Consider the following 7,785-nt stretch of genomic DNA (forward strand, 5'->3'; position numbering starts at 1 on the left):
CCATCAACCATGTACAGTCCTATCTGGCGCTCCCAGGACGCCAGCACATGGCTCCGCAGTGTGGGCTTTTTTAAATGTGTCTGTTGCTGACAACAGTGTTGCCATCTGCAGCCTTTGCAGTCAACGCATAAGTCGCGGTAAGCCCAACACTCGCCTAAGGACAACCGCTTTAAGAAGGCACCTGAAATCCCATCACTGAGCCCAGTGGGAGCAACACTGTCAGAACCCACAAAGCCACACTCCAGGCTCTCACTATCCAGCCTCTTCTCCTTCTCCTGTCTCCTCAGAGTTGTCTTCCACTCCACCTTCCATGATGCCATCGTCACGTTGTTCTGGAAAAAGGCAGGCTTCTGTGGCTCAAATGTTGGTGCGTAAAGAAAGGTGTCCGACATGTGTCCGACTACATCGGGTAACGGCCGATGTGGACGTTCTGAGGAATGATGAACCCCTGGACTACTGGGTGGGCAGGCTTGACCTCTGGCCAGAGCTTGCTAAATTTGCAATGGAACTGTTGGCTTGCCCCCCCGTCCAGTGTCCTGTCCGAAAGGACGTTCAGCGCAGCAGGGGGGATCGGGACCGATAAGCGCACTCGCTTAGCTCATGACAGTGTAGACTACCTCACATTTATAAAAATGAATGAGGCATGGATCTCTGAGGAATTCAACACATGTGACCAGTAGACCATGTTTCATTGAAATTCCTCATGACAGGCCACAAGTATCTGCCAGACCGCCATCCACCCACAACAATTCCTGGTCCTTGTCTTCGCTAAATACAGCGGCATAAAAGGAATTTCATGTCCATTGAATGGCTAATTTTTGGGGCCTATACAGGCCGACACTTACTTCTGTATCCTGTGAATGCCTAATGTAACTCTAGCCATCAAATACACTACGTTCTTTGCCGTCAGTTAAACCCATGTGAGCTAATTTTTGGAGCCTATACAGGCCGATACTTACTTCTGTATACTGTGTGAATGCCTAATGTACCTCTAGCCATCAAATACTACGTTCTTTGCTGTCAGTTAAACCCATGTGAGCTAATTTTTGGGGCCTATACAGGCCAACACTTACTTCTGTATCCTGTGAATGCCTAATGTACCTCTAGCCATCAAATACACTACGTTCTTTGCTGTCGGTTAAACCCATGTGAGCTATTTTTTGGAGCCTATACAGGCCGACACTTACTTCTGTATACTGTGTGAATGCCTAATGTACCTCTAGCCATCAAATACTACGTTCTTTGCTGTCAGTTAAACCCATGTGGGCTAATTTTTGGGGCCTATACAGGCCAACACTTACTTCTTTATCCTAGGAATGCCTAATGTACCTCCAGCCACCAAATACTACGTTCTTAGCTGTCAGGTAAACCCATGTGGGCTCATTTTTGGGGCCTATACTGGCCGACACTTCTTTATCCTGTCAATGCTTAATGTGCCTCCAGCCATCAAATACTACGTTCTTAGCTGTCAGTTAAACCCATGTGGGCTAATTTTTGGGGCTAATACTGGCCGACACTTACTTCTGTATCCTGTGAATTCCTAATGTACCTTCAGCCACAGAATACAATGTTCTTAGCTGTCAGGTAAACGCATGTGGGCTAATTTTTTGGGCCTGGAATGGCCGACACTCACTTCTTTATCCTGTGAATGCCTATTTTTTCAGACTGGAATTGAAAATCAATGGGTCTGTAAAGGTTCCACCAAATTGTGGAATGGATGCGGACCCATTTTACAGTTGTGTGAATGGACCCTGTATGTATTAGACATGTATTTACCTGCTGCTGTCAGTTCTGGCTGATTTATGAAAAAATATATATATATATTTTTTGCTGTTAAAAAAAGAAAAAAAATGTAGGGCAACTTTTTCAATTGCAATACTTCTGTTATGACATTGTCCATGTGCTGGAACTATTTGTGTACAGCTAGTACGTCTTTCGTGGCTGCAAATATGACCTAAAGGTTTTTAAAGTTCGCCTCCCATTTAAGTCAATGGGGCCCGCCGCTAACTTGCCGTTTGCTGACTTTTGAGAAAATTTGCGGCTGACGTTCGCGAACCGCCCCGGCCGATGTTTGTCAATCTCTAATGTCCAGTCCAATCAGTAGGAGATGTTTGAACAGATCCTCTGCTGAACCAGTTGAGAATGGGATGGATGCCACTTTAGTCACATCCGTGACAATTCATTTTTTTGCTGCATGTAAATATTGGAGCTTTCTGGACCCATATTAGATCTATAAGCAGATATGTGTAAAATGACTTGCATCCATCTGCATGCAATTACCTATGAACCATCATGTTTAGGTCTAAAAAATGGAAAAGGACACAATTTTTTTTTTTTTTTTCAGACCTGAACATACTCAGAGGTAATTGGATGTAAATGGATTCAAGTCCAGTTAAACCCAGATGCCCATGGAGTATCTTAACAGGTCTACCTGAACAACCGACAGGAAGACCTGAGCAGGCTACTTGTGTGGCCTAATCTGCCTATTTCTTTAAAGCAGAGTTCCAGTCGTTTTTGTGTTTATTAAAAGTCAGAAGCTAAAAAAGTATAGCTGCTGACTTTTAATAAACACACACTCACCTGTCCCAGGATCCAGCAATGCTGCCGCCCGAACCCTCAGTTCTCGCCTTCTCCCCTTCCCGGAATCACAAGTGTGGGCACCCGGCTGTGACAGCTTGCGGTTTCGCTGCGCGAGCCATGCTGCACCTCCTTAATTGCCGGGCAATCTTCTGGGATCTGTGAAGATTGTCCCAGAAGATTGCAGATGGAAGGGGGAGAGGAGAACTTCCACTCAAGTACATACTATGACCAACCTTGGGGCACAGAGTACCTAGGGACCTAGTCTAGAGTCACAGACAGAGATGTAGAGGGGGCCCTGGGAGGAGAACAAGCATGGAGTTATGGAGAAGTGTTTCCTGCATCCATTAGTAACATAAGGAACATTGTCACTGGGAGTGAGTTGACGGGACTGCTGAGTTGGTGGTAACCTGTACATGCTCCATGGTAGCAGATCAGAAAAGATGCACACCTGGGGAGAGGTGATCTCTAACATAAGTTGTGTCTGCAGTTCAGAAGTGTCATTAGTGTAAGAAGTGTGACCATGGATTACAAAGCGTAATTTATGCAAGCTGTTCTGCTTACTTCTAAGATCGGGGTACCACCTTAATGTTTATTTAACATGACCAAGTCTCCTGACTTCGATACAGGCATTAGCAAGTGTGGTTCCACAGTGTCCTCACAAGGGCACCTTAAGCCCTTAAGGGAAAGAGTAGGTTTCCAGTTACAAGGTGTCTCTTCTATTAGCTTCTTCCACTTTCTTCCACTATCAGCTGTATAAACTGCAAGGTCTTTGGGGATTTCAGGGTGATCCAGTAATCTGAAGTGCTACCCTATCATTCTGTGGTCCGTAAACTCATATTATTTCGCTATTAAAAACTGCCTTGTTGGACAGATGTTTCTGGCTAAAGAAGTGTGAAACTTGCAATATATGTGGTCATTTAAAGCGGTAGTATCCCGCTTTTTTACACTTTTACCTACAGGTAAGCCTATAATAAGGCTTACCTGTAGGTACAAATAATATCTCCTAAACCGGCATGGTTTAGGAGATATTTACAGTGCATGCAGCCGCTCGCGCGAGCGGCGCATGCGCTCGGAAGGTCCGGGGGGACCTTCAATCTATTTGCCGGGAGCTTGCCGGAAAATCACTCCCGCGCGCATGCGGGAGTTACACATAATGGTTAGTTACACATAATGGTTAGTTACACATAATGGGCTAGTATGCGATGCATACTAGCTCATTATGCCTTTGTCTTGCAGGTTTTTTTTTTTTTCTTTGGGTTTACAACCGCTTTAATTTCCAGCCAAAAGGGGAACTCTACTATTTGCCCCCCCCCCCCCTCTGCTGCCACATTTGGAACCTTTTGGGGGGGGAGGCGTGTACCTGGTTTTGACCTCCTCTTTACCCAACCTCCAGGTCATTCGTGCATGGGCAGTAGGGGGCTGGCTGTTATGTCGCAAGAAATTACCGTGGCAGCACCCGATAACCGATTAGAAAATCAGCTGGGGTTTTAGCGCTGTTGCATTTTGAATGACAATTCCGCGGTCATGCAACACTGTACCTAAACCAAATTTATGTCATTTTTTCCCACAAATAGAGCTTTCTTTTGGTGGTATTTGATCACCGCAAGGTTTTTTCTTTTTTGATAAACAAATAAAAAAAGACCGAAAAGTTTGAAAAAAAAGTTGTTTTGTTTAGTTAAAATTTTTTGTAAATAAATACATTTTTTTCCTGCACTGACGAGCACAGATTAGGCCGCACTGACAGGCACTGATGAGGAGACACTGATGGGGTGGCACTGATGATGAGGTACTAATATGCAGTACTGATGGGCACTGATAGGCGGCACTGATATGCAGCACTAATGGGCACTGATAGGTAGCAATGATATGCAGCATTGGTGGGCAATGATAGGTGGCACTGATGGGCACTGATAGGTGGCACTGATGGGCACTAATAGGCGGCACTGACAGGCAGTACTGATGGGCACTGATAGGCAGCAATGATGGGCAATGGTGGGCGGAATTGATAGATGGCATTGATGGGCACTCGTGCACGGCACTAATAGATGGCAGTGATGGGCAGCACTGATGAGGAGGGCACTGGCAGGCTCCCTGAGCACTGATTGGAATTCCTGGTGGCCATGGGTGGGCATCCCTGGTGGCCATGGGTGGGCAATCCCTGGTGGCTCTAGTGGCACCCCGCAAGGGTCTGCACTGGTAATCAATGCTCTGATTACCAGCACAGACCCCCCCCCCCGTCAGGAGAGCCGTCGATTGGCTCTCTTCTACTCGCGCCTCCCAGGCAAGAACTGAGGAAATTTAAGGACCTGTTCACGTGTTATGTGTACGTTTTTCACACTGCGTTCAAAACACAATGCAGTTGTGATCTGCAGCGAGTGTCAATATAAAGTTAATGACATCCCAAATACAGGTCTCAAATGCAGTGTGTTTGCCCACACTGGATTGGCATGGTACAAAAGTCCCATGCGATGCGGTTTCAGTATGTTTGCAGAAGTAGTGCATACACTCCTTTTACTGTGGTGTGACGCGATTTCTGCCCATTCAAAATGAATACCTGGAGCAGTTTGTCCCTTCCCTCCATTGATAGAGGATCTTCATATCTCTGATTTATATCACACTCTGTACTTCTGGAGCCCTCCCACAACATGGATATCACATTATTACTGACTGATGATGACTATGTTCCAGTGTCCAGGCATAGGGTGACTACAGAACACTTTCTATATGAATTCTAATTCTGTTCTGCTGGGTAAGTGATTGTAGGGAGAATTATTATTATCTCTCCGTGACACAGATTTAACTGAATCAAAGACATAGGACATACATATTTAATACACAAGTAAAAAGTATATATAAGAATTTTATATGATCTATGTATTCCAAGAGGTAAAGCTTCACCTTAATTCCACCCTTCCCTTCAGGCTTACACAGTAGTCCAGGCTCCTCTCCTGAAACTGCTTACTCTGATTTCACTGCACACTGTGAGCTTCTTACATTGTGCATTAGAAGATGCAGCAAGGCAGATAAAGCCCACCTCATTTCTTGGCTGAAAGACATCTAGTATCATCTAGCCCTTTTCCTCTGCAATGTTATTGTCCTTGGGCTGTCCCTTTCATTCATTAGATTTCAGTTCTTTCAATAATGAAGTCTCAGCATCACATGTGGGTGTTACCTAGGGTGGTCTGCATGTAAACACAGTCTGTCTAGGAATTCCCACTTATCTAAACTGCCATATGCATAGAATGGAGGGTGTTAGAAATGTTCTGTTATTTGTCAGATTGCATGAAGGTGAACTGATAATGATTAATAGACTTTCTATACTGTCCCTGTTCTTCACTCTGCATTACTGAATAAAGTCTTTACAATTATTACACAGTCCAGTCTGCACACAGTTCAATCTGAATATGTTTGTTGTATTACTTGTCAGAGGACTTATCATTTTTGGGCAGTCATTCACACCCCTCACCTATTCAGGATGGTCACTGAACGGCATCCTGGGTCAGAGGTGATGACACTGAATGATTGTCTAATGATGAAGTCAGAGGTGTAGAGGTGGACAAAAATATAAATGGCTGGAATAAGAAATCTGGGTGTCACTTGTCTGGCTGGGCAGCATGAAGATGTGTGTAGATCACAAGACTGGATGGACAGAGCCAGAAATCTTTTAGCAGATGAACTGTATACAAATATGTATTTCAGCTGTGTATTTATGTGTTTCACTTTAATATTGTTTAATTACTGGAAAGTCTTTGTTGGTCTTTGAACTGAATTCAGATAAAAGTAAAACAATCATTAATTATTACTTGTACCTGACTGTACGTTCTGACACATATAGATATTCTGTATACTATGCAAATGACATGACATCACTTCCTATGATGAAATCTCTCATACACTATAAAGATAGAGAAGACCCTTTACAGGTTATTTCTGAAGTGTATAGATACAGATTATACAGAGGAATAATGAAGACCCTAATAGGCTTTTTTATATCATTATCATGGCTGTCAGGTGAGACTTCATAGGACAGGATCCCTCAGATGAAATAATCCTCCTAATAGATCTGAGTGTATGTATTAGTTCTAATGCTATTTCCTATTGTCACTGTATATTTTCCAGGTGTCCTGTCTTCTAACCAACTTGTCCAGTCTGATCCAGCCGTGATAAAGCCGGGGAACTCTCATACACTCACCTGTCAGGGTTCAGGAGGATTCACCTTTGGCAGCAATTATATGTCATGGATCAGACAGTTCTCTGATGGAAAGTTCCAATGGTTGTGTTATATTGGTAGCGGTGGGGACACAGGCTATCATGATGATGTTAAAGGAAGATTCACAGCCACTAGAGATAACAGCAATAACAAGCTGACTCTGAAAATGGACACCATGAAAATAGAAGACACGGCCGTGTATTACTGTGCAAGATACACACTGATGGGAAATATATCTTTCCTGTAACAATAAGTAGAATATCACTTCTTCATGTTATCAGTAGGTGGCAGCACATACATGTAATGACTGGACACAATAGCTATAACTACTAAAAAAACAACTAATTAACAAAGTACAGATGCAACATTGTGTAAAGTGTCTGTTACTTCCTCAAATATAAGTAGTCTCTGTCTGTGGTAACATAATGAAAGCATTACATTCTCCCTACACAGAATTGTCAGCTCTTCATATTAGTTCCAACATACAATGACAAATAGAGTTGGGTCGAACACCGCCCAGTTCAATTCGCACCAGAACTCTCGAACATCACAAACGTTTGGACCCCAACCCCATTAAAGTCTATGGGCCCCAAATTTGAAAAATCTGAAGTGCCTATATGCAAGGCTTATACGCAAGTTATTAGCCATAAAAAGGATAGAGGGGCCTGGGTACTGCCCTGGGGGATTTGTATCAATGCAAAAACATTTCTTTTAAAAAGATCGTTTTTACAGGAGCAAGGATTTTAATGAGGTTTAAAGTGAAACAATAAAAATCCAAAATTATTTTAAATATCGTGCCTGGGGGTCCCCTTAGTCTGCCTGTAAAGTTGCCCATCTATACTGTGTGTAGAACCTGCTGCAGCAACATTTACATAAAAAAAAAAAAAAGACAGTTAAATTGCCGGCAATACAAAAATATATATACTTTAACTTATTTATAGTTATTTATTATATTATAGTTTTTGATTTTGTGTTTCAAACTTTATCATACCCGA

The 7,785-nt window shown here is 43.1% G+C and overlaps 1 long non-coding RNA gene across 1 annotated transcript; it reads left to right on the plus strand.

The window, feature by feature from the left end:
• The first annotated feature begins 6,504 nt into the window (after nt 1-6,504).
• Nucleotides 6,505-6,767, plus strand: LOC309557471. Its single transcript, XR_014225390.1, has 2 exons — nt 6,505-6,591; nt 6,700-6,767. It is a non-coding gene; the product is annotated as an uncharacterized lncRNA (long non-coding RNA).
• The last annotated feature ends 1,018 nt before the right edge of the window (nt 6,768-7,785 follow it).

Source organism: Pelophylax lessonae (genome assembly GCF_965119305.1).
Source record: "Pelophylax lessonae genome assembly, chromosome: 1".
NCBI lineage: Eukaryota > Metazoa > Chordata > Amphibia > Anura > Ranidae > Pelophylax > Pelophylax lessonae.